We start from the raw sequence: 27,570 nt of genomic DNA on the forward strand, positions 1-27,570 counted from the left end.
TAAATCTCCTAAATCCCTGGCAAGAGAGGGGATCAAACCTCTAATGCTTAAAGGCAGGCACTTTTGCATTGACATTTCCAAAAAAGCCAAGAGACAGGAAAGGCAGGGCTGATTCCAAACAATGAGTTACTAATGATCTGAGGTCACTGGAAGCAGCTCTTCAGTGAAACAAAGAGTAAACCCATGTGGGGAGAAGGCAGGCACTAAACTGGACATAAAGCTCCATTTTCTGGGGACCGTGGCCTCGGAAGGCTCTTAGGAGCTCTGAAGACGGAAAGGAATGAATTGCCTAATGAGGAGGATTGTGTCCACTGTGGCCCTGGGTCGGGAAAGAATGCAGAGGGGCTAGGGTGATGGTCCTCATAAAGCCACTGCAGGCAGCCCCTCCCACCCCCGCCCCAGTTCTCTCAAAGGCCTCACGCAGCCTCCTTCTTGCTTCCAGTCCACAAAGCACTCCACACGCATCTCCCCTGTCCTCTAGATAACTCTGGGAGAAGCTCAGCCCGTCGGAGCCTCCATCTCCTCCTCAGTAAAGAGTCCTGTGAGTCAGAAAGGTCAAGTGTTCAAGGTCAAACCCCTGGCACATGGTTAGGTCTGCGTGGATACCCACTGTGGACTCCAGGTCGAGGGGCTGTGGCTCCGGTGTGGCAGCCTGAGCCCTGCGCAGGCTTGGCCCCGGCCAGAGAAGCAGCAGGGGGCCGCTGTCCCTCCCCGGCCAGAGGCACCTGCCACCTTGTGGGCTGCACACCCCGACACCCACCACCCTGTTCCAGGCATATCTGTCAGGGCCCACTGCCAACCCCATGATTAATTCCCAGTCTAAACAGCTTCAGCAGTGACATAACTCACCTCCCTCCGGGTGTATTTAATATCACTAATAACAATCCTACTTAGTGTGACAAAACCAGCTAAATACACCTCGGTCCTCCCATTTCCCCAAGACATTTTTGCTAGAGCCCTCTGTCCCTCTGTTTCCCTTATTTTCGTGTTCTGTACTCTGACAGATTCCAGGGCCTATTCACTCTTCGCTTCAGCTTCCTGTACAACAAAGCAGAATCTTCCTACTGCTGCCACTCTGCCCAGACCTACTGTGCAAGTTCCGTCTGCTTTAGGGCTGCAGGCTAGTCCTTTCAGCCCAGAGCCAGAAGCTGTATGAGGCAGGAATGGCCTGCTCCTGGTGCCGCTCTCTTTCCCAGGTGCAGGGTGCTAGGGCCTGGCTGAGGTCCTCCTGGGAGCTGGTTCCAACCAGCCCATCCCCTCACTCTTCCTGAGGATGTCAGCGGGGCCAAAGGGAGAAGGAGCCGGCAACTGAAAATTAATGCCAGTTCATTGTTCACTGGGAGAGAGGAGAGGAGAGAGTGGTGGCGGGTAGGGATACAGGAGAGCAGGCCAGAACAAGGAGGGTTCTCATGGCAGGACCTAGAGGCCTCTTCTCCCTTTGGGCTGGAGGTGGGAGCCCCAAGGCCCCTTCCAGTTCCATGGATCCTTCACTAATGCCTTGCTCTACTGTATGTGCTGCTTCCAAGATGCGAGTTGTGGGGCCCACCTTGACAAGCCAGGACGCTAAGCACAGTGTCCGGGGGTTGGGCTGTGTGGCTTGCATACCCCCTCACTTAAACACTGAAGGCTCCTATAGAGTGGCCAAAGAAATGGCCATTTGGTCTTATAAGAGTGGAGGTTTGGGGACAGAAGTGAGACGTGGAAGTGAGCCCCAGAGGGTGAGATCATGGGGTGAGGTCTCCTAAGCCAGAGTCATCTGGTCATAGGCATTTGCCCAGCACCTTCTGTGAGCCAGATGCTGTGCAGCTCAACAGTGAGGGACTGGATGTGGGCCCCACTAGAGGATGCTCCAGCTCAGGGAGCAGGTACCCAGGAGAGACAGCACAGATCTGTGAGTTCACAGGCAGAGGGCTCCCAGGTAGGGATTGGGGCAGGGGAGACTTCACTAAGGAGGTGACAGTTGAGTTACTCCTTCAAGGGCAGTGATGAAGGGCATTCTGGACAGAGCAAAGAGCATGTGCCAAGGGCTTGGGAAAGTCTGAGAAATGGTGGTGGTTTTGCTTACAGGGGGATAGCTTGGGGAGTGGGGCCAGGGCTCTGAGGGCCTTGTTTGCTGTTCTCAGAAGCACAAACCTGTTCCTTGCATGATGGAAGCCACTGCAGGATCAGATTCATGTTTCAGAAACATGACCCTTTGCATTGGGCAGAGGATGGCTGGCCACAAAATGCCGAGTCCCAGGCATGCAGGGCAGGTCCAGCCTCGTACAGGGAGGCCCCTCTTTTATCTGCCTCTAGGACTGCTCTTCTGGCTTCCCCATTACAGTGTTTTCAGAATCCTTTCATTCTTAAGGCTCCAAGCAAGAATGTGCTACAGCCTCCTTGCCTGACCTGCTGGGCCTCTGTTGGGACATCTGATCCAAGAACTGCTTAGTGCATCTTTAGGTGCCACTCATCTCTTCTCCGGACCTGGCACAATCTCCATTTCTTTCCATAGCTATGAGCAGACCTGGAATTCTGGAATGCACATTTCAAATGCTTCCTTAGACAAAATCTCAACTGCTGATGATAGCTCTGCGGAAGGCGAGGAGGGCCCAAGGCACCAAGGACCCAAGCTGCCCAACTTGCAGATAAGGAGATATGGCTCACAGAAACCATCTGGCTCCTGAGTGGCAGGTGTCCTGACTCACAGACCTGAGTTCTGGCCCCATGTAGCACCACTCATTGTCCTTCTCTGCCACAGAGGCCAGCCAGACTCTCTGGTGGAAAATGTCGACAACAGTTCAGACACCATGCCAAAATATTTGTGAGCATCTGATAGTCGGGAGAAGGCTAGCAAAAATGGCAAAGTCACTTACAGATGGCAGCAGATCAGCTGTGGGCTGTTCCTGCTCAGCTGTGGCTCCACTTGGGGACAGGGAACAGGGGTGGCACAGAAAGAGAAGGCTGTGCTCCCCACAACTAAACACAGTTAGGTACCCACAATCACTCTCCTGAGCTCCAGCCACATACTTCCTCCCAGGCTGACTTAATAGTTGAAGAATCTCAGGATGCTCAAGGGGAAGGACACATTCATTCAGAGGCACCTATCTAAATAGGGGGCATGTAGTTTGGAAGAGCTTATTTAGTGTGATAACTCTATACGTAGAGATGAAGAAGTATCTATTACTTTTATGATACAAATCCCACAAAGTAAAGCTCAACACAATTTTCTCAGCCCTGGAATTCAAGGACTTCTGGGGAGGGGCAGATGTGTGGAGGAGGCCCTTAGAGCTCTGAGTAATCTTGGCTACTGGAGTTTGCCCAAGAGCAAAACAGAACTCAGAGGATGCAAATAATGACTTTTAAAGAGTGCATTAGTCTTTAGTGCACAGAAGCGAGAAGTCCTCCCCTACCCTTTGGAAGAAGCCAAACAGCTTCTTCCTCCTAATTGCTTTGCCAGAGGGGCCTGAGTTTATCCCAGTCCTAGGCCTGTCCTTGGGCTGGTGGTGGAGATTCAGGAATTGCAGGCTCTGGAACTGAGGCAGGATGTCTCTTGGACCAGACCGTGGGGTACTCATACTTCAGAGTCCCCCCTCCTCCCCAAGGGACCTTCTGCGGCTCATCTGGGGACAGATCATGCCATCTGCCATAGCCAGCTGTCAAAATACCTAACTGCTTTCTCCTCACTGTCCTCACCTCCCCCCAAATCCAAAACTAGGGTGAGGGATCTAGGCGGAGGGAAGAGAGTACATTAGATTTCTCAAAAGGCTCCTGAGTTGAGAAACCAGCAGGAAACCCTCTGTAGACACTAATGCCACTCATCTGGAATGGGGTGTGTTTACTATTCCCACCATCTCTACCATCAGCCCTATTTGGTTTATAGGCCTACTTTGTGCCAGACACTTTGGATGCCTTAATTCCTCTGCAACCATAAGCTGTTTTTTTTGTTTTGTTTTGTTTTTTTGTTTTTGTTTTTGTTTTTTGTTTGTTTTAAATCATTTACAGGGCCATAGATTCTGGACTTGCCCAGGGCCACAAAATCAGCAATCCACATTTGAATGCAGATGTGTTGCCTTACACACTTTCCCCACACCTTGCCATCAGCACCAGCTGAAAGCCACTCCTTGTCCCATGCTGCACCATAGCTGATTTGCCCCAAGACCCTTGAAGTTCCTGGGAGCTCTGAACAATTGCCCCTAAGTGACTCTGTGACTGGAGGGGTCTGTCACTCAACTGAGCTCCCACTCTTTCCTGTAAAGTCCAAAGTGACTAATGGCTTAGGTTCCATTCTGCAATTCAAGGACTTCTGACATTTCAAAAATAAAAAACCTGTTTGCTCTTCTTCTTGGTGAGATAACACTCCACAGTCCCCCATGTCTAAATCAGGAAGCAACTGCTGTTTAACACAGGGGTTTCTCAATGGGGGTCCATCTTTAGAGGGTGGCTCATGAGCATCTTGCAATTCTAAACAAAATGTTGTATGTTAGTACATAGGTACATTTTTCTGGGGAGAGAACCTTTCATCAGATATGAAAATAGCTCAGCAAACCCCCAATAGTTAAGAACTACGAATAGGCTGAGTAACTTGAAAGAGACAGATGTATGGCACAGAAGTATCCAAATGGGGAAAGAGCTAAGACAATGCAGCATCCCTCTCTGGGTTCCAGACTGGACTTCCAAGTGACCAGAGTCCTGGGTTTGGGATACTTCAACAGTTTGGTTTTATTAAGTGTTCACATACTTCCGAATGGTGTGGCCCAGCCAAGCTTGGACCCATGCCTTCGGAAAACCACTAATGAAACATTAAATAGTTGGAGAGGCCTAGCTTCATGCCAAAGCTGTTGGCCAGGAGAAGGCTGCTGTGTGGCCACAGGCGGGGGGCTGCTGGGTCCCCAGAAAATTTAATAGGTGATGACACGGCAAGTCCTGGTGACAACAACTGACCCTGTTCATAGGGACCCTATGTTTCAGGATCCTCAGCTGATGTCTTGGAGGACTGCAAGACCTGGGCAGCAAGCCACTGCTCAGCTGAATCAAAGCTCAGCACATTCTCCAGGTTATAAACCCTGTCAGGCCTGCCCCCAAGACACTCGTTTGGCTGGACTGCCTTTCTGTCTCCCAACCACAGAATGAGAAAAAAACCCAAAACCCAACCTCTACTTGGATAGACCTTTATGTACTCACACCTGGAAGGGAGCAGAAACAGCTTTGCTAGGTGTATACTCAGGAATAATCAAGCTGCAAATATCTGCACATTTCTCAAAGTGATCCCTCTCTCCCCCTCTCTCAGTTGCCCCGATCTTAGAAGGCTTAGAGTGCAGACACGTGTCCCTGAAACACACACACCTTGGCACAGGCAGGACCCCAGGGAATAAATCAGCTCTTTAGAGAGAATTCTATATTCTAGAAGCTCTATTTACTCAACCAAGGTATTGAACTCAAAGGCCAACACTATGTAAAACACAGCATTCACACATACTTCCCACATCAGCTGAACCCTAACAACCAGTCAGGGCCATCCACTGCAGAAGTTCAAGGGTCAGACAATGGGACTGGGTTTTCAGGCTCCAGGGAGCCAGACTCACTACGTGATCTTGATAAATTAAGCTCTTTGGCTGCATTTCCTCCATTTGAAAATTAGGGACCATAATACCTGAATCCTGGCTTGTAAAGATTAAATAAGATAACGTATGTCAATGCCTAGCACATTCTTCATAGAAGGCTGACATTCTATGAGAAACTGCTTATGTGACATAGATCTGGGCTGATAGAAATGCAAAAGAGAAAGTTGTGAGTCAGGTCCCTGTTCACCACCCAACTTGTCTAAAATCACAGGGCTCAGTGATGCACAGAGAGGGCCTGCCTTGTAAGATATATGTGGGAACATATAATGTTTGTCCTTCTCCAATTGACTTACTTCACTCAGCATAATACCCTCCAGTTCCATCCACGTCGAAGCAAATGGGGGGTATTTGTCGTTTCTAATGGCTGAGGAATATTCCATTGTATACATAAACCACATCCTCTTTATCCATTCATCTTTCGATGGACACCGAGGCTCCTTCCACAGTTTGGCTGTTGTGGACATTGCTGCTAGAAACATTGGGGTGCAGGTGTCCCGGCGTTTCATTGCATCTGTGTCTTTGGGGTAAATCCCCAACAGTGCAATTGCTGGGTCGTAGGGCAGATCTATTCTTAACTCTTTGAGGAACCTCCACACAGTTTCCCAGAGTGGCTGCACCAGTTCACATTCCCACCAACAGTGCAAGAGGGTTCCCCTTTCTCCACATCCTCTCCAACATTTGTGGTTTCCTGCCTTGTTAATGTTCCCCATTCTCACTGGTGTGAGGTGGGATCTCATTGTGGTTTTGATTTGTATTTCCCTGATGGCAAGTGATGCAGAGCATTTTCTCATGTGCGTGTTGGCCATGTCTATGTCTTCCTCTGTGAGATTTCTCTTCATGTCTCTTGCCCATTTCATGATTGGATTGTTTGTTTCTTTGGTGTTGAGTTTAAGAAGTTCTTTATAGATCTTGGAAACTAGCCCTTTATCTGAAAGGTCATTTGCAAATATCTTCTCCCATTCTGTAGGTTGTCTTTTAGTTTTGTTGACTGTTTCTTTTGCTGTGCAGAAGCTTCTTATCTTGATGAAGTCCCAATAGTTCATTTTTGCTTTTGTTTCTTTTGCCTTCGTGGATGTATCTTGCAAGAAGTTACTGTGGCCGAGTTCAAAAAGGGTGTTGCCTGTGTTCTCCTCTAGGATTTTGAAGGAATCTTGTCTCATATTTAGATCTTTCATCCATTTTGAGTTTATCTTTGTGTATGGTGCAAGAGAGTGGTCTAGTCTCATTCTTCTGCATGTGGATGTCCAATTTTCCCAGCACCATTTATTGAAGAGACTGTCTTTCTTCCAGTGGATAGTCTTTCCTCCTTTATCGAATATTAGTTGACCATAAAGTTGAGGGTCCACTTCTGGATTCTCTATTCTGTTCCATGGATCTATGTGTCTGTTTTTGTGCCAGTACCACACTGTCTTGGCTTTGTAGTACAACCTGAAATCTGGCATTGTGATGTCCCCAGATATGGTTTTCTTTTTTAACATTCCCCTGTCTATTCAGGGTCTTTTCTGATTCCACACAAATCTTAAAATAATTTGTTCTAACCCTCTGAAGAAAGTCCATAGTATTTTGATAGGGATTGCATTAAACGTGTAAATTGCCCTGGGTAACATTGACATTTTCACAATATTAATTCTGCCAATCCATGAGCATGGAATATTTTTCCATCTCTTTGTGTCTTCCTCAATTTCATTCATTTGGGGAGTATAAATAATAGTGAAAGGGAATAGAAGGGAAGGGAGAAGAAATGTGTGGGAAATATCAGGAAGGGAGACAGAACATAAAGACTCCTAACTCTGGGAAACGAACTAGGGGTGGTGGAAGGGGAGGAGGGCGGGGGGTGGGCGGTGAGTGGGTGACGGGCACTGAGGGGGACACTTGACGGGATGAGCACTGGGTGTTATTCAGTATGTTGATAAATTGAACACCAATAAAAAACAAATTTATTAAAAAAAAAGATATATGTGGGAAATCTCAGGCAGGAAGAAAGAAAGAGCTTTAACTTGGAAAATCTGCTTTCTCCTGGACAGTTCCAAGCAGAAGCTGCTCTTTCAGGGCTCTGAGGGACGCTGGGCTCCTTCTCCCTGTAACTACTGCTTCTGACCACTAGGGGCACCCAGATTCTATCTTCAGGGTCTTGAGAAAACATTTATTAGGCTAAAATAAAACTGGGGGTTTTCAGATAAAAATTTCACTAGAAAATCAAGAAAAATAAGAATGCAAACACAAAACACAAACATATAGAATTAAAGTTAATAATGCAGAACTTGGCCTCTAACTGATGTCTAGCCCCAGACTGGCTTGTATCTCATAGTATATCCAACCTCTTGATAGATGAGAAAACAAATCATGAAGACTTCGCACCCGGGACAGACTGGGTTGGTACGACCTGCTGCATTTCCTCTCAGGGTGGGCTCCCATCTCCCTTCTACAGACCTTGCTGCTCAGTCCCACCCCTTTCCCTACTGCTTCTCTGAAGATTTGTTGGGTAAGCCAAGGGGAGAGGCCTTCTGAAACCCTGGGTTTACAGTATTGGAAACACGACATATTATGACCTCATCTCCACCAGGGAGAGAAGATGGCTATTTTCTTCAGGCAGTAGGGGTTCTACTTTTTTGTGTAATGAAGTAAATGGTTTAATATTTAAAGGGGTACCTGAGGGAGGAGGCTCAGATTTATTCTACCTCTTCCTTTGAAAGTCATGCACCAACGAATGGAGAAATTTTTGTTTTATTAGTCAACGCTTTTTTTAAGCCCTGTGATTCTGAAGCCTGTGTTTGTCACAGCTGTGTCCAGGTTTACCTTGTGAGATAAGGAATGGCTCCTGTATCCACACCAGGGAGAAGCTACAACAGGAGCAAGAAGAGGCGAGCACCAGATCACGCAGGGCTGGACCACCGTTGGCTTATGCTGGGATCTTGAACAAATTAAATAGACTCTTTCCCAGGCTCCTTTTTTAGTCTAATGCAGAGAAGTAGACCGGACCCTATCCTGACAAGTCATTGGTAAAACAGAATTTTAGTTCCAAGAAGGATATAAGCCTGAGAGAATAAGGGGAACTAACATCTACCAAACACCTACTTTAGGCATCTGGCATACTTCATTTAATTTCCACAACAACTCTAGCTGTAAATGAAGTATTCCTATAATCTTCTAAAGACAGAGGCTTAGAGAAGTTCAGTGCTTTTCCCTAAACCTAAAGCTAGCACAGGGTGGCTGTGAGATCTGGGCTATCAAGCCCCAACGCTCTTTCCACTGACTATTTGCCCACAGTTACACAGCCAACTGATGACAAAGCTAGGAAGCAAGAAGGATTTCAGCAGTCAGAAACCTGTATTCTAGCCTCACCACTGGATGCCGTGGCCATCCTTGGAGGAGCAGGTGTTGAGGGCCTTGCCAGCCGGGGATGAGCCCACTGTTCGGGTCTACTGTTAGAAGTTCCTCCCATACTGCTAGCCCCTGCTCTACTTCACTACTAATCACCTGGAGAGGCCTCCTCAGCCCAGGTGGTGTGTTCTGCTATTTGTCAGGCAGGGTCTATTGAGACGCACTCATCTGGGGGCCCTGCCTCTCCTAGTAAGCCCAGATTTCCAGGAAAGATGAAGTTGCAGTGTTAGCTTTGGGTATAAGGCTGCTAACTCCAGGAGTGGCTGCCAGGGTGAGCTTTGACTGAGGGGCATGTGTCCAGAGGTTCGAGTGCGAGGTAGCACTTCATTAGGGGCTTAACACGAGTCGACGGTCTGTCAAAATTGCAGGGTCCTTATTCGATGTAAGGACCGAAAGCCAGAGAGACATTAAAGCTCTCTAGTTGCCACATTTCTGCTGAATGTGCCCATCAACACATCCACATGGGACGTGGGACCAATGCCAAGAACACTCAGCCCATGTCCTCTCTGGGTGACTCCTCAGATACAGCGCTCTACCTCCCATGTGAGCATCTATGATGCTTCTCCAGCCTGGGTTCAAGTCCTCTGCGCAAACAACAATGAAGAGATCTCTTTTACAAGCATCTTGGAGATATAGAATCACCCAAAGACAAATTCCCTCAAAAGGAGAAAGTAGCTTAGGGAAAATGAGAAGTTGCTCTGGGCCCGTGCCCAGATGATGGTTTCTCAGAAATCTACCACCAATCAGTGGATACATCTAAGGAGCCGGCAAATTGGATCCTTTCTCTTTCCACCATCTGACAAAGTCTGCTCGAAGATGCTCAGACAGGTGGAAAGCTAGTGGGGCTCCTGTAGCTTCCTTGGAAGGAAAGAAGCGACTATGTTGCCAAATTTTTCTAATGAGCACATGACTTTTAAAAAAATTTTGAAAAATTAAGTTACTGTGGATACAGAGAGGGCAATTATCAGATGGAAATAGTTTGATGGTAACTATGAAAAGACTGTAAATAGATGGTTCATTATTTAGAATGAACCATAGTGAATTATTAGAAATAATTCACTTACCCCTCCCCTCTTGCTTAACATCTAGAACAAATTATGATAGGTCAATGTCTGGGGAAAATGTTGACTTTAAAATTATAATAATTTTTCAGCATGATAAAAATATCATCTGGCTTTTATCCCCTTAGAATTGGGTTTAGAAATGAGAGAACACTGACAGCATACTAAAGGCGGGATTGAGGAGATGGTCGAATGTGGTAAAGTCTAGAGCAACGCTGTCCAACAGGACTTCTACAGCACTGTAAATGCTCTGTATCTGTGTTGTCCCTTATGTTAGCCAGGAGCCATGTGGCAATTCAGCACTCAATATGTGGCTGGCAAGATTGAGGAACTAAATTTTTTATTTGATTTATTTTTAATTAAAATGTGCCTCGTGGCTAATGTATTGGGTAGTACAGGTCTAAAGGGCAGAGTTAAATCTTCATTATACAAGAGCTCAGTGTAAAATGTATATTTTACATTATATGGTAAAAAGGGACTTCCTTAAGATCCCATCAATCTGAAAAGAAATAATTTTTGTGAAACCTCATCTCATCCTCAAACTCCAAACTTCCTCCTTTGCTTCAACTCCAAATGTTAAAGAAGCAGCTGCACTTTGCTGTTTCCTCCTCTCCATCTCCCACCCCACTCTAGCCATGGCTCCTGCTCAATCACTTTCCTGAAACTGCTCTTTTAAAGATCCCCAAATGACCACCTGGGTCTGAGACCCAGTGGCCTTTCCGTGGCTCTCTCTGACTTTGCTCACTGAAAGGAGCAAAGGATCTGAAGATCCTTCATGGTTCCCCTTTCTTTAGGGTTAGATGTTTCCCAAAGGTCAAGCCTGGGTTCCTAAGTCCTCTCAGTTCCATACTTAACTCCCAGACTAAATTCGTCTCCCACCACATCTTCAGTCAATCCACTGAAGAATCGATATGGATTTCCAGAAAGAATCTGCCCCCCTCAGCCCCAAACCCAGAGATATGGATGTACCATAAACATCTCAATAAGTGCCACAAACTGCCTTCAGTGAGGTCAGACCCAGCTCCATTATTACTTCATGTGAATAGAAGCCCATCTTCTTGGTCCTCCAAAGTAGACTTCTCAGATCCTAGCAACTTAGTGTTTCTCCTCTTTAATGTCAGGCACAAAGTCCTATCATTTCTACTGCTAAGTTCTCCTCCTTTTTGTCCTCCTTGACCCTGCCTTAGTTCTGGGCCACCCCATCTCTACTGCTCAGAGAGTCTTTGATCTGGTCTCCCTACCCCCAATCACTCCTTACTCTGGCCTTCTCCACACCTTCTCCAGATGTGTCTACTAAAGTCCAGCAGGCCACAACCCTGCACACATGTGAGAGATCACAAACACACAGAATTAATGATGCCTTCAAGAGGTTAAAGCTCCTTAACAGGGCCCCAACCCATTTCCCAGCTTTATTTCCTGCCTCTCTCTTTTTGTAAACAATGGCCTCTGGTCACACACTCTCTCCATATCTTTCTCCCCCTTTCTCTACAATCCTACTTCTAGAGTAATCCTATCATTCTTCCAAGTCTAGCTGTCATGTCACCTCCTCCGATTCTTGAACCCCTAAAGCCTAACCACTTCTTCTGTTGTGTTCCCAAAGCACTTTGTTCCTAAAACTATTCCTTATCAAAACCTAAATAAAAATGTACCAAACTGAATGATGGCAAATTGTACTTGTGTCTTTCTTCCCCAATAATTTTTTGGGGAGAGGATTGTGTCTTATTCATCTTTGGTTCTAGTATCTAGAACAATGCCTATCCTATATAGAGAATGCTCTGTGACTATCTTCTAATGTTAGACATTAGCCAAAAAAGTTTTTCTCAGATTCTGTCCTTCATGCTCATTATATATAGGATGACTGTGTGTCCTGGCTAGCCCAGAACAGTCCCAATTTACCTCAATCGTCTTGGTGTCCTATTTGGTTAGGGCCTTCATTTCATTCTTGCAAGTATCCCTGTTCAAATGCTGAATTATATGGTCACCCTAATCATAGGCTTGGGTTGTGATCTTTTACATAGAAATCTTCAAGAAGAAGATCTATTTATAAAGAGTTTTGAAATCAAACTGCAAGGGGTAAGGAGATGGGTTAGATGACCTCTCAACTTCTACTCCTGTAATAAGGTTCTATGATTCTGTGATTTCTAGAAGTGCTCTTAAGAGAAGCTGTAATCAAAATTCAGCCTGATTTCCTCAGCTTGGGAATGGGAGACACCCCTTGACAGCTTTCTGTAAACTCTGACAAATGAGAGGTAGGAGAGGCAGGAACTACATGAGTACATCCTAACCAGTTGGAACTTGCCCAGAAAAGAAAGAAGGAAGGAAGAGATGAACTCAGGGCCAGAGGGGTTAGAGATGGGGATGGGTGGGTTGGAGCAGAGCAGGAGTGAGAACAGAGCACAAACATATGGGATTAATGATGCCCCCAAAAGGCTGGTGACAGGAGGCTTATTTTAAATAACTGTCAAGGAAGAGAAAAACGAGGCCCAAAGTATGGACAATCAGGAGGCAATGTCAAATCGACAGAGGCAGTTGTCAATGAAATGTGGCTAAGCAAGGAAGTGTCTTTGACAATTCTAAATGTCTATCAGGTTAGACACAGGAGTTATACAATGAAATATGGCACTGATCATGCTAAAAGGTCACTCTCCTTCATTCAGAGGACAAGCTCACAAACTTCCTTTTTACTCAAAATTTAACCAGCTTGCCTCTCCTACTTGAAAACAAACTCTAAAACCGAAAGCCCTTCTTGATCCCACAGAATTCCCTCCATATACGGCCCTCTCCAATCCCTGCCTTTTGCAGTCCAATGTCCTGAAGGAGTTTACACATTCATCTGCATCATCTTATCCCTGCCCCTCTTCTCGGCATGGTGTGCTCTGGCCTCTGCTCAACACTGCATCTGCACTCTTGCCAACCTCACAAGTGACCAACATGCTCTGAATCCAAGGAGCACGTGACAGTCCATATCTTATTTAACCTCTCCAATCAGCAAGAATGTGGGACTCTGTTCACCACTCACTCCTCCAAACATGTCTTCCTTGGCTTCCATGGCTCCACACTTCCCTGGGTTTCTTTATATGTCTCTGGCCCTTGGGGGTCACCAGCCCTTCTTACTCTGGCCATTTATTAAATACTGATGTCCTGAGATACCTCAAACTCCTCTTACTCTACCCATTCTTCTTGGCAATGAATGGCCTTTGTTTCTGTGGGTTCAGTACCATCTACAAGCTGATGACCTTCAGTCTGTATTTCTCTCCTACATCTCTCCTCTAAGTTCCAGAGCTGAAAATCTAACTCCCTCCCAGATAACTGCACTTGTGTGCATCATGGACACTGCCAACTCCACAAACTCAGAGATGAGCCCTTGGACTGATCAGCCTCCCTACCTCTCCAATCAGATCTTCACATCTCCCTCACCTTTACCATGAAGTCCAGCCATCATGTTCCATGATTTTGCTTCTTGAATGCATTTGCTTCTATCCATCCCAAAAGCCTTTTCACATTTTTATCTCTTCTGAATGACTGTGAGTGAGTTCTCTCAAATACAGATCTGATAGTAAGGTTCCCTTGCTTTATGCTTTCAGTGGTGTTCTACCATTTCCAGGATAAAATCCAGACTCCTGAGAATGGCTTCCTAGACCCTTCTTGTCTTGGCCCCTGACTCATTTTCCAGCCTCAGCTGTCACTACTCATATCCTCACATTCTATGATCCAGCTTTGTTCTGTTCCTTAAACACACAGAGCTCTCTCTGGCCCTGGAACCCTCACATGGGATGTTTCAGTTCCATGGAACACCTTCCAACCATCCTCCTTCCTCAACATTAGGCCCAGGCTTCACCTACTCTGGGGAGCCATACATTCCACAGACCAGGAGGTAACCCCGAAGCCAGGAAGTTTCCATTCCATAGCATGTTTTACAGTAAGTGCTTGTTTCCTCACCTGAGCCCCTGTGACTCAAAGTTCTGTGAGGACAGCCTTCTCGCCTGCCTTGGGCACCCCTGCATTCCAAACCTGAAACAATTAAGCCTAACTTAATAAAAGAAAAGTGAGAACCATCTTCCTTTTGGGTTCCACAGCAGCAGGAATAGAGCACTATCCACTTACAGGTTCAGAAGCAATCGACTCTTTAGGAACTCAGAATGGCTGGGTCACGTGGTATTATGGAGGCGGGAAGAGCACCGCGCTGGGGACCAGGAGACCTGCAACATGTGCTGAGCATCTACTATGCTAGGATGTAGGTGAGCAGGCTGCGGCCTCGCCCTCAAGGTGCTCACTGTCTAACAGAGGAGGCAGAGAGAGAAATATAATCAGAAAGTACTGTAAGATTCTATATGAATAGGTCCTAAAGGCAGAATGGTAGACTTGGGGGAGGGGGATTTGTCCTAGTGTTCAGATACTGAGCTGAATTCGGAAAGATCAACAGGCACTTGCCAGGCCAGAGTGGAAGCAATGGATGTTCCAGGCACGAGAACAGTGTGTCACATGCAAGTGAGAAACAACATGACACTTAGGCCACTGTGTGGCCTTAGTGGCTTAGGCCACTGCAGGTAGTTTTGTGTGGCCAGACTGAAGGAAGCTGGGAGCAGGGGAGAAGTTTTTCAAGAAATTATCCCAGAGGTGCAGTGAGGAGCCAGATCCTGGCCAAGGGCACCCAACTTTGATTAGACTCAACTGGGGAAACTTTAAAAAAATTATGCCCACAACATGAGCCTCACCCAATGATATAAATATTTAATGACTGGGTTGGGTCGGGGGCTGATCTGTTGCATTTGCTACTTTCATGGCATGAATACTCCCCAATGGCAGATTTTAGGCTCCTGAATGCAGAGTTGGGAAGATACTCACAGTAGCACAGCATTATATATTTCCATCATACAAATGCAATCAATGCAAATAACCTCAAGAGCATAGTCAGTAAGAAAATACAGTCAAATCATTAGGAAGTGATGGATTTTGAGTATTTTATGACCTTTGTTTTTAATGTAATTTAGTCGTAGGTTTATATAGTTTAATTTGTAATAATGGCTGTGTTTAACAACCCACTTGTAAAATTCCCGAACATTTAATGACTGGCTCTCTGGAGCCAGGCAGAGCAGCTCCAGCTGCAGCACACGGTTGGTCCCAGCCCAGATTAATTTTGTAGAATCAGTAAGGGTGAGGCCCAGGCATTGGTGAGTTTTAAAAGTCCTCCAGGTGATTCTAATGTGCATCCAAGGGTGTGAACCACCAGTCTGTGAACCATATTAAGGAGTTTGATAGTTATCCTAAGGGGAAACTGGGGCCATTGAAGGATTTTAAGACTTTTAAACAGAGAAATGATTTTATCAGGATTGCATTTTAGAGAGAACTCTAGCTACAGAGTGGCAAATGGATTAAGACTGCAGGGAAGAAGACAGACTGGTTCAGAGGTGGTTGCAATTTTGCAGGCAAAAGCTGGCAGTGATTTAATGAAGCTATGGGGAGTGGGGACACTGGGAGAGGGAGGGACATCATGAGGGAGGCCATGGAAGACAGCTCTAGGTCCCAGATGCCCTCGGGTGTAGGGGTGCCACAGGGACAAGGTAAGGGTGGCCATAGAAATAAATTTATTTGTTGGTGGATACTGAGAAAGTGGGGGAAGTTCTTTTCTGATAGTCTTTCTCTTGGTTTTGTATCTGAGATGGGCAGTGAGGCTCTTCTGCTGTGAGAGAGGCCTGAGTGGAACAGACGACTCCGGCCAATGGTTCTGGCTGCATCCTGCAGTGAGCAGCCGTGTGAATCCAGGCAGGCCAGCTTTCCCAGCTCTAAAGTGAAGGAGTTCAAGCAGATCCCTCTAACGTCTTTTCCAGCCTGGAGACTGATTTTATCTCACTGGCATTTGCTCATGTTTTCACTGTCTTAACTTCCTATGTGACTCAAATTACAACCTGTTATGGGTATAAAGACTCATTTGCTCTGGGAATCCAGACTGCATCTTTGTAAATCTCCAGGCCCTTGGAAGTGATTTTCAGCCTCTCAGAATGAGCACTGGTTTGTCTCTCTCCATCATCCTCTCTTTCCCCGGTCACTTAGCTCCCATGCCGGAAGCTGACCATTCCCTGACCCCTTTCCAGATGGCATCCACGGGGACCATTAAAGCTGAATGGGACACAGAAAGCCCTTTGGATAACTGGTTTTGCACTAAGTTCCAGTGGACCAAAAACCAAAAGCACTTGCTAATGATGAGGAATGGGGCTCTGTTCAGATTGCAAGGGAAGGTCTGAAAGCTTCTGAAGCCTGATGCTCCAGTTTTCCTGTCTCCTTCACTGTCCCTCACTGGTGCTAGAACGGTCCAAGGTGAGGATTAAGTTGGTTCAGACTGGCCATGCTACTCACTTTTCCTGAGCTTCCCTTCCCTGTCACTCTTGGCACTCAGATAAGATAAAGTGCAAGACTGTCTGCAGGAAGAAAGATAAAGAGCAGGCACATAAAGGAGACAGGGCCTGACCAAGAGCTGGGTACCGGAGGATAAGCATCTTGCTTCTGTTAGAGAGGATGTGAGAAGGCTTTCCATAACCGGACCCCGAATGGCTAATAGCTCGAATGGCTTCTGCACCCAGTCCTGGGACCCACAAGGAAGAGCAGGAGAACTGGGAGGGAGGTGAACACCACATACTCGAGTGAGGGGGCGAAAGATGCACAGCTGCGCAGCCTTGGGAACTGAGATCCAATGACTGTCTTCAGGCACATGGATTCCTGCAGAAAGACAGGTGACTGGTGACTCCCCACGCATGGGACAAGCAATGGGTGGCAGGCAGGCAGGCGGGACCGGGCCGGGTGGAAGGCTGGTCCCCAGTGGTGCTGTGGCTCCCCTGTGTGGTGTGTGATCACAAGAGGCAAGAAAATTAGTCTGCGGGGGTTTGAGAACGAGGGTGCTCCTGTCATTCACTGGGGTTCAGCTGAGGTGCCGGTGGCAATCGCATGACCTCTTAAGGACCTCGTAGGGAGGGATCTGTGATTTCTCTGCTCATTAGCACCTGGGGCAGGAAGGGAAGCCAGGAGGTGAAATGCTAATCAATTAGATTTCCTGCCTGTTAACAGTTCTTCTAAAGTGATTAAAGGAGAAAGTCAAAAACAGTGGTTAGTTCAGGACTGGGCTCCCTCTCCTCCTCTGCCCTCCTGTAGCAGGTCATCTTACATATTCTGGTTTCTCTGTGGGCGCCACTGGGGCAAAGGGTATTTCGCTATATTTTTGTTTTTTTTCTCTTTTGACGTGGTCGGAATGTCTGGCTCTCCCCAGGAAGGCATGGGAAAAAGGCTCTTCTCTGTGCTCTGGCTCGACTACAAGATCCTTTCTTTGGATGATGATTATCGCTGTTAACATTATCATTACAGACGAAGCAGTGACAATTCCCAACTTATTCTGCTGTTTCACTGACTGCCCTCCTCTCTGTCTGGGAATTTCAGCCTTCTATTTAGAACAGCCTGCACGCATCCTGCAGCCACAGCCGACCCCTCACTCAACTGGACAGGAAGACACCATCCCTTGGAAACTGAGGAGAAGGAGCACATTCTTACCACCCAGAGAGCTGCTGCTACACTGTGGGTCCCTTATCACCCACTAGCTATTGTGATGTGAAGGACAGATAAAGGGAAAATTCAGGATCCCCCAGATTAAATGTTACCACAAGACTCCCCGCTTCAGTCTCCACTGCTCCCCAGCCGCCCTCCTTTCCCTGAGCTTTGTAAATGCTGCAGGCACTGTGGGCAGACACCTGACAGTGTTTAGTGCTTATGACAAGCCAGGCATGCCTCAGCCATACAGCATCCCATTTTATGGATGAGAATGCTGAGGCACGAAGAGATGAAACAATTTGCCTAGGTCACAGGGTTAGTGATAGCGGGGGGACTTCAGGCTCGGATTGGAAACGAGTTCCAGCTGGCTCTGGAGTCCAAAATCCTCACCCCAGGGTCTACCGTCCCCACCCCCAACTAGAGGGCTTGAGCAAGCCCTGCTCAGCCCACAGTCTGCGGCTTCCAAGCTGTGATCCAGGCATCCAGAGCAAAGGCTCCTTCCCTGCCACAGGACTCTAAGGAACACTGGGGGAATCTCAGGAAATAACCTGACCCAAGTTGTCTGAGGAGCTCTGGTTTAAGTCCTCCGGACCCACACTGATGCAAGTTCCTTTTCAATACACATGAATTATTCTCTTATAAAATGAGGAGGTAAAAGAGTGTCCAGGGCAAAATCATTCTGGGGTTTCCCAAGTTAGGAACGTTTCCTTGTAGAGTATGTGTTTGGTTTCAGCTCTTAGCACATGCAGCTTCCTCCTACATCTTTCCCTCCCCTGGACTCTATCTCTCCCATCCCAACACTCACATAAGCTCAGAGTTGCACCCGTGACGTACACCAGACAGAAGCAGGACAGGATTGAAAAGTGAACTGTCAATGCGGAGTAGGGCTCTGTATGTAGCCTTCTGGTTAGTGTTCTGGAGCCCCTATCAGTTCCAGGGATGCCTCTGGATCCCTTCTCAAAATAACATTTTAAAATGGAAATAAAGGATTGCAAAGAATACCAATTATGTTGAAATATAGTTATCAAAAATATTTAAAAGATGAATTTTCAATATAAAAATACATACACTTTACCATTTAATGTATTAAATACTAAACCTAGTGGACCACCAGAATTTTGAAGTACTGGTGAGGGGAATACAATCCTTTTGAGACATCTGTAACTATCTCAGTGGGATAGGAAAACACGCATGTAAAACACGCAGTAAAAACTGGTGGACGAAGTCACAGAAACTGCTACTAATACTGTGGCTTGTTGTCTGTCTTCACAAAGGAATAACATGATACATTTCAGTAAGAAATCTGAAAAGATCCAATTATTTCCCATCCAAGTTCATGGACTCTCTGGAATTCTATCTACAGACCTTGAATCCTAGGTAAAGAACTCTTGATTAGAGCAAGGGGGACGTTTGGGAAAACAAAAGAGAAATGAACCTGTCTGCACTGGGCTGGAGGCAGAACTTAATCAGAGAGGGGCCCTGGGATTCTCGGGTAGCCCTTGGGAAGCAGTCTCCTAGGACTTTCCCAGATGCTCCAATTCTTAAATAAAGTTGTTTCTATTTTCCCCCAGGATATCTCCAAGTACTCTGGAAGATTTTTTTTCTCAAGCATTCCCAGTTGTCAAGCTCATTATTACTGACTTATTAGTCAAATTTCAAATGAGACGTGCTATGGATTGTTCTGCGTGCAGCTCATCTGGTTGGAGTGGAAGTGATGGTGAGCAGGCTCCAGACTGTGAGGAGCCTAGAGGGAGACGAGCTCAGTTCCACGTCACAGGGTACCACTGAGCTGTCCAATGGTTGGAATGGTCTTCAGGGTTAGCCCAGAACTGATACAATGTCCTGGGTTTTACGTTGAGGATAACCTAGGGAGGGGAGCCAGCTTTACAGAGACGTTGCAGATGAGGCAGGGACACCAGGGACACCCACTTTGGGCAGTATCACTGGGAAGCCATTTGGTCAGTTGCTTTTCCGGTTACTTTATAGGATATTTCAACCTGAACATCCATCATCCACTTCCACGACCCTGGCCCACCAGGTCCGGCAGCTCTAAAATCATCAAGTAGAAGAGCAAGGTGGATCCCTGGGGAGCATCTCATTTAGCAGCTCTTAACCTCTGGTTCAGGGACCTTTGAGAATTAGAGGCAAGCAGTGGATTTTAAGTCCCTGAAAAATGCCCAGAAGCACATTTGTATTTTGCATATAGTTTCAGGAACTTCAAGGACTCATTGAAGCCTGTTCAGGTTGACGATTTTTTTTTTTTTTTTTCAAATCTATCCTCCACCTTCCCCCATTCTTCCAGACAAAACTGAGGCCAGAGAAGCCAGGTGCCTTCCCATAGCCACGGGCAGGCTGAGGGCTGCTGTTACATGGTTCTCAGCAGGCCCAGGAAGGCAGCCGGCCAAGGCCCTGGAAATTGCTTTTCTTCTTCCATGGGCTCTAGACCCCCTGCCCTCCCCACACTCTGTCAGGAGAAAGTGCACATCCCAGAACACAGGCCAAACTCTGAAGGAGCCTGCACCTTCTCCGGGTTGTCCTTGGGGAGTATGCCACAGTAGCAGGGCATCATCCATTTTATTTGCTGTAATGAGAACATTGCCTTCTTCCAACCGCCCCCCCCCCCCCCAAACTGGAGCTCCCAGAGAGGCTGGCCTATCATTTAAGGCTTTATCTCTATACAAATAATAAATGCACAGAGCATGGGCATGGGCAAGTTAATTAGTATTATTATGTCTTTAATTCTAATGTTGCTCACTGACAGAGCCCTTCCGTGCCAGCTTTCAGGCCAGAACAAACCTTCGTGATACCCACTTGGACAAATCCCTCTGCAGAGAGGGCCTTTCTTGTGCAGAAAGGAGCAGCATCTTCCCTTGGGGCTGGAGCATCTGGAGTGTCTGGCAGGTGAGGCTGCTATGTAAGAGAGAGCTAGCTCCTCAGTGTGGGATGCCCCCAGCCACGATACGGGGTTCACCGCGAGAATGATCGGGGCCCTACAGGGACCAGGCTCCAAGGGCCTCATCAGAACAGGAGGATATGTTGAAAGCTGACCCAAATGGCTTGTGTGTAGTTGTTCTCTGGGAATGAAATGGGGATGAGTAAACATCTGAAATCAAACCAACCTATCTAGGGACCCAGTTTACTAGAAAAGGTTAGTAGAAGACTCCCAGAGGGACGAAAAAACAATCAGTTGACTATAGCTAGAGAACAATCGGTGAGTGCTCCTCCCACCATCACAACACATGGATGGAATCCTTGCCTGCCCTCTTGTCGTTGGTCCTGCCCTCTTGTCGTTGGTCCCATCGAGTTGCCTTTTGGCAGCTCTGTCTGAATCACAAGTCCACGGTCCAGGCACTGCTATTCAGTTAACCCAAACTGCAAGCATTGTACCTTTAAGGAAACAGGCAGCTTCATGTATGTAAAGCCAAATAAAAAAAAGTGGCATACAAATGCTAAAGCCTGCTTTGCACAAGGTGGGGTTAGACTACACAGGTGCCACACATGGCAAGTTACACAGCCACGGAAATGGCATCTGTCTTCGTGTGGATATGACCCATCACCAAAGACTGTGACGTGGAAAAGTGTATAGGGCATGCCCAACCATTTGGGTGGACAGTTGAACATCTGGGGGACTGGAATATCACTTAGGTGTGGGGACATGCCAGGGGCCCAAAGCCCAAGGGAGGCGTGGTGGTCTGTCTGATGGTGAGGGTGGGTAGGGGAGGAGCAGGGCTCAGCCTCACCTCTGGGTGGATCTGCCTTGGACCTGCCACATGACCTTGGCAAGTTATTCCCCTCTGGGTCTCCTCTCTTTACCAGTAAAATGATGGTGGACTGAACAACCTCTAGGACCCACACAGGCTCACACTCCCATGAGGCAGGCCAAGAAAAAGCCATTCCAGCCGAGAGTGTCAAGATCCTCCCACTTCCTTTACACTTTTAACAACACATCTTCCTCGCCCCCAACCCCCATGTGAGTAAAATTCTCAAGGTTAAAAGCTTTTTCCACTTATGCTAAAATGTGGAAGAGAAAACTGATAAAGGGACATGAACAGTTACTTAAGATTTCTCTAAAAGGCTAAAGGAGCTAAATAAAGGGTTCTCGATTATCAGCCCAGGACAGCCTATCATCACTGCTACATGGACAAATTGTATTGTGTGTCAGAGCACACGGAAGACGCACAATAATTTATCAGTCAGGACCCAGAAAATTGTACAGTACAAGTACCTCAGCAGCTCCACGCATCCCTGCCATGCCATCCCTCCCTCGCTTCTGCTTAAAGGGACACTGCCAAGAGAGGCCCTGGATCTAGGCCTCAGTTAAAGCACTTTGCAAAAATCTAAAATGAATCGAAATATTACATTTTTAAAAAATATTTTATTTATTTATTCATGAGAGACACACAGAGAGAGGCAGAGACACAGACAGGGGGAGAAGCAGGCTTCCTGCGAGGAGCCGGACGTGGGCCTTGATCCCGGGGCTCCAGGATCATGCCCTATGCCCTGGGCTGCAGGCAGAGGCCCAGCCGCTGAGCCACCCCTGCGTCCCAGACAGAAATATTTCTGTGACGTTTATAAGTAAATCACAAAAGGAGGAGAATGGTGTTTTCCCTGCTTGTTCTCTCCCACCGTCCTGGGGTTTCCTGCCATTCTCAAATGCAAGCACAAAGGAGCTAGATCTGTGTAGTAAAGGTGGCCCCGACCAGGCAGACAAGCGAAGCTGGCCGAGGGGCCCGCGGCTGACGAGGAACCGGCCTCGCCTCGCCGGCGCTGTCAGAACAGGCGGGTCTGACGGGCGAGGCGGGCTCTGCGGCCCAGGCCCGGGGGAAGCAGCTTGCCCTGTCGCGCAATCTTCCTTCTACCACGGACGGTATTTAGAATCGCCGGGACGTCATGGCGATGCAAAGCAAACCGACTTTTTGTCAGTTTTATTATGGTTTTTAAATTCTGCACCGACAATGTGTTCCCTTCTGTGTGTCTAGGGTGACGCCTCCCACCACCTGCCCTGGGCACGGCCCTGCACACACTGCCATTGTGTGCGACACACTGCCCAACCGTGCCTGTGTCTGATGGCTTTGAGGGATCACAGGTCGTGAGGACGGGTGGTTTTGTGGAAAAAGAATGTTAAAGAACTACGGGTTGCAGAGGGCATCGAGGGCGCTAGACCTGGCCGTCACCTGCGCATAGAGCCTTCCAACCGCTCTGCACGTGGGGGCCCATGCGTCCCTCACGACTCCCAGACCCCTCCCTGCAGGCTGATCTCTAATTTCCCAACCTGTGTGTCTGAGGCTGTTTCTACCTCTGGCATCCATTCCCAAGACCTGCTGCTTCACTTGGCCCCAGGCAGTTATTAACCCTCTTGTGATCATGAATTATATGATTTCTTTTGTCGTCATCATCTCCAGAAGAAGCTGAAATCCAAATGAGGGCAAGTGATTTCCATGAGCTCCCGGCTGAATAGAAGTTATAGCTCAGCTCTGCTGAGGGCTCTCAGCCCACTCCACCCTCTTCTCAGCTCCAGGGCACCAGATTCCTTGGCAAACCCCTTCTACCCAGCTCTCGGGCTCAGGACCTCATTTGGAGGTCTTAGGACCACCTCCTTTCCCTGGGTCTTCCACACACGAGAGGTGGTGATGTTCCACGCCTCTATTAAGGAAATGCTGGGCCATGTTCTGGATGGCTCTGAGAAATAGAAAGAGGTCTAGGAGCCGGCACTCTTGGTTTTGAACTTGGGCCAGCCATCAAATGTCAGTGAGCCTCACTTTTCTCCACTGCACAGTGGAGATGATACAGCCTATCTTGTAAGCATGGGTGTGGGTGACAGGATACACCGAACACAGAATGTGCTCAGTGCACAGTATCTCTGGTTATACTTGCTCAGTACCTCCTGGCTGTCTCCCCACAACCAATATGGCAGTTTGAACATACTAATGGTAAATGAAACAAAATCCTAATTCCCTCTGAATTTGGGTCTTACCACCTGTGTTGACAGCCTGTGGAATGTAGGTGGAGGGCACTCAGCAAGAAGGCTGTCCTTGAGGGCTGGGCTGTGAATGGGTCAGGGGCCATGGTGGAGCTGGTGAGGTCACACTCATTTGCCTCTGTCACTGTGTTTGTCCTCACACTGCATGGGATACCTTGAAAGCCCTGCAGCTGGCCCCTGAGCCTTACGGCATGACAGCATCATAACTGAGTGCTTCTGCTGAGAGCCACCCCAACCTCACCAGAATAAATTGTACTCACAAGTAGCAGAGGGAATGGGGGAGGAGGGGAGACTAAACCCCATGAAATCCCCGCTTTGCTTTTCGGGTGAAACTCACAGCTCATGCTGGAGTTTAAATGCTAACTGTGGGTTCCTGGGACAGCCCATTTAATTTCTCCTTTTGTTGGCTGGGTCCTAGCCATCCTCTCTTCTCCAGGCCCCTCCTCAAATATATCGCACCAGCTGGGGAGCTGCCCCGCCCCTAATTATTACCCCAGGGCTGCCAAGATGCAGGCCCCAGCACTGCAGAGGATGGCACCAGAGCCCAGAACATGACAACAGCAGCAGCAGGTGGGCCTGAAAGAAAAGGCCAGATTATCGTCTCTGTGATTACTGTCATCCATCTCCAGCCAGCAGGCAGCAGAGCATATTTCGTGTGGGGCCTCGGTGCGCCGCACTTTTGGGGCTGCCACCGCCTCCCACCCCTTCTCTGCTGAGCAGACCAGAGGCTGAGGTTTTTCTGGGCAGAAAGGTGTGCCTGGAACATATGCTTGCTTCTAGCTACAGATGTAGCGTCACTTAGCCCAGAGCAGTAGAACCCCAATGGAAGCTGTGTGCCTGAGTGTTTCTGGGTCAGTTTAGTGCCCCACGCTTCCCCCCGGGGCTTCTCTGGACAGAAGCTGACAGCAGGGCTCTGGCCTTTGGCCTGTTACAGAAAACGGCAGCACAACCGTTTCAAAGTAAGTGAGGCTTGTCTTCCACAGCTCCCAGAACGTTCCCTGTTCATTTATTTGTCTTCCCATCTATTCATCTATCCAACCACCATTTTTTTGTTGAGACCTTGGCAAGCACCAGCACTATGCCACGTGTTGGGGATATGAAGCTAAGACCTTGCCCCCGTTCTCCCCACCACCACCTGCCCCGCTCCCTCCCCAAGCTCAGGCGCATTTCGTAAGGACTTGGCAACAAGTCTGAGAGGAAGGGGTGCTTGTCCTCATGATCCAAGGCTTGGAGCTCAATGACTTGCCTAACATCACACAGCCAGGGCTCCCACCTGGACTTTTAGTCCCTTGTAGCCTGGATGGCAGTACGCTTTCTACTGCAAAAAAAGATACCGTTTCCCCAAGGCTGAGGCTTTAAAGAGAGACTCCATTTGGGCTCAGCTGCTCCTACTATCTGAGCAATTGTGGTAATTCAACCGAAATTTATCAAATGCCCGTGAGTTTGTCAACCACCGGGCAAGGTGCTAGGCAAAGGATGCTGCATGGGGCCCCTGTCTGGCCCACTTCCTATCCCTTCTCATTTGCTTGCTGGGTGGTTTGGTTCTTCTCTGACAGTGCCCAGGTTGGTTTAATCTCTTACAATCCTCCCATGTGAGAAGATCCTGACTGGTTTCACCCCTGGGAAAAAAAGATAGCTCTCAATCCATGTGGCCTGGCCAACACTTCTGCTTTCAAGTGTGGTTAGCCTGGGAGTTACCCATGAGCTCAAGGACAATACCAGCAGGGCCAAGGGCTCTGCACCGACTAGGTTACCACTGTCAGAAAGCCTCTGGTCCTACTGAGCACATTAGCAAAATGCTAAGGCCAGGACTCAATTTGATAATAATAACTAATAAAAAGCATCCTTATGGTGTGATGTGTGGAGAGTATAGACGGCAGGGGCCTGGACAGACCCACGGGGATAATTCAATATTGACTATAAATGGGAAGCTGAAAATACCTTAAAAAGGAAACGTGCTCATCAACAAAGAGCTTTCTAATCAGAGGGTGATATAAATGAACGTGACCTTAAGGAGTCTTTCACTTTGTAGTAAGAAAGCTAAGATGCAGTCTACTGGTGGCTGATGCCCTGACTCAAGGTCCCGCAGGAGCTGGAGGCGAGGCCAGACCCCAAGCAAGGCCAGGACACTGGGTGACATTTCCATCAGCAGTTCCCTAGCTGAGCCATATCTGTGCCCAACACATCTCAGGTCAACCCAGCCTGCCAAGGTTGCACGCAGGGGAGACACCGTCCAATATTGCAGCAGTGCAGCCGAGCTACTTCCTGGGTGGCTGCTCAGCCCATCTACGGCCCAGAGAGAAGGGCAGGTGTGAGAAGTAAGCCGTGGACCCAGGTTTATGTTCCAGCTCTGACTCTTCCTTAGGAACATCACCTTGATAAATCACTCACCACTCAGTTTCAGCTTCCCCATCTGGAAAATGGGATACTAATCTTCTCTCCAAAAGCTTTCATACAAATCAAAACATATACTATCACTGAAAGCACTTTGTTATTCTTGCTACCCGATTCCCACGCAATGCTGCCAAACTCTGAGGCTCCCCTGCCACAAACCCTGGTGTAGAACCACCTGGTATTCCAAGAGTCCAGCTTCTACTGGATGCATGACTTGGAGACTGAAGGAATGACTTTCAGCCTTGTTTGTTTTCCTGACTGTGCTGTTTGGATGCAGCAGGGCTGACACTGATGGGAGATGGTTTGTCACCTAATGCTAATGTGTCATTTATGCAGCTGTGGGTATTAGCTCTATTAGTATTCTCTGGCTGTTACATGAATGGCTAAGGAGCCCGCTCTGGAATGGACAGAGAAGGAGAGGACAAACTGTAGAGGTGGTGACCTCTATGTGGGTGTGAGCTGCTAGGGAGCCCTGACTGTTCTGTCAAGGCTCAGCAATGGAGAAACCACCCCTGGCTGGATTCCCATCTAGTAGCCAGGCTTGAAAGGGCAACATGGTATGGCCTAGGACACGCTAGAGTGAGAGGTGGAGGGATGGTGGCCTGGAAAGCCATGTTCTGGCAGCCTACCCAGCACATCAGCCTGTTGCATGCTCATCAATGAACAAACAGTAGCACCCAGTTCCCAGTCACACGAAAACAAGCAGGTTTAAGGAAGGCATGGAGAATTTAGGAAAGCTTCAATGGAAGCCACAAATAACATGAAAGCAGAAAAGGGTAAAAACAACAATTGCCATGACAATAAAAACCTCAGTATAACCCAAAATGGCCAAATTTCCTCAATATTGCAATACCAGAAAATTCTAGCACACCATGGAAGAAAGGCAGGACCCAAAGGAAGTTAGAGAAAACTAACCAGAAAAAAAGGAGAAAATGAAAATGAGTGCTGATAAGTAAAATGTTCAGTCTCTAACTAGTGGGTCAGGCTGAGCTAGAGACAAGGCATGCCAATGGGTGGATTGGTTTTAGAATGGGGCAAAACTAGGAACTGACTCTCTAAACTACACCTTAACCTTAATCTTAAGAAGGTATTAAGGTAATACTTTGGTTTATTTTTATAGGTTAAAGGAAGGGCATGTGAAATTATTATTATTTTTTATTTTGATGATATGGAGAAGATAGCAGACAGGAAAGACTGGGCAAACTGATATTTTTCAGTACTACACATACCCATCTCTCCCAGACTGACCTGAAATCAAATAAGCTACTGCTCAAGATCTGCCTGTGGTATAAGGTGCACTGAGTCAACCTGATGTTGCTATAGGAACCAGATTCCTCCCCAGTGCCATAGCAACTGAGAGTGTGTTGAGCTCACAGTATGCTAGTTTGCTCACACTCCACATATCAGAAGCTTGGGAAGAGGGCAGCAGGGGGGGTCGGGGGTGGGGTGAAGGCTATTCCTTCCCAGACCAATTAGCTGAAAACTCAAATAAAGGAGGCTCACTTTGAATGGAGACAATCACAAGAGGTGTGCATCCTCATTAGAATGACTCAGAGATACTGGGGACATCCTCAAACTTTTGGGGCCCATCTGTGGTTTTTTGTGTCATGAACTATGC

The 27,570-nt window shown here is 47.6% G+C and overlaps 1 protein-coding gene and 1 long non-coding RNA gene across 40 annotated transcripts in view; one reads left to right on the plus strand and one right to left on the minus strand.

Annotated features, from left to right (window-relative positions):
- Positions 1-27,570, minus strand: part of CACNA1C (calcium voltage-gated channel subunit alpha1 C) — a 747,770-nt gene that overhangs the window by 317,548 nt on the left and 402,652 nt on the right. The window lies entirely within an intron of this gene.
- LOC102154534 overlaps positions 23,926-27,570 on the plus strand; it is a 28,340-nt gene continuing 24,695 nt past the window's right edge. The window contains exon 1 of the long non-coding RNA XR_005379695.1: positions 23,926-24,517. This is a non-coding gene — a long non-coding RNA (uncharacterized LOC102154534). The remainder of the gene's footprint in view (positions 24,518-27,570) is intronic.

This window comes from Canis lupus, chromosome 27, assembly GCF_011100685.1.
Source record: "Canis lupus familiaris isolate Mischka breed German Shepherd chromosome 27, alternate assembly UU_Cfam_GSD_1.0, whole genome shotgun sequence".
Classification (NCBI taxonomy): Eukaryota; Metazoa; Chordata; class Mammalia; order Carnivora; family Canidae; genus Canis; species Canis lupus.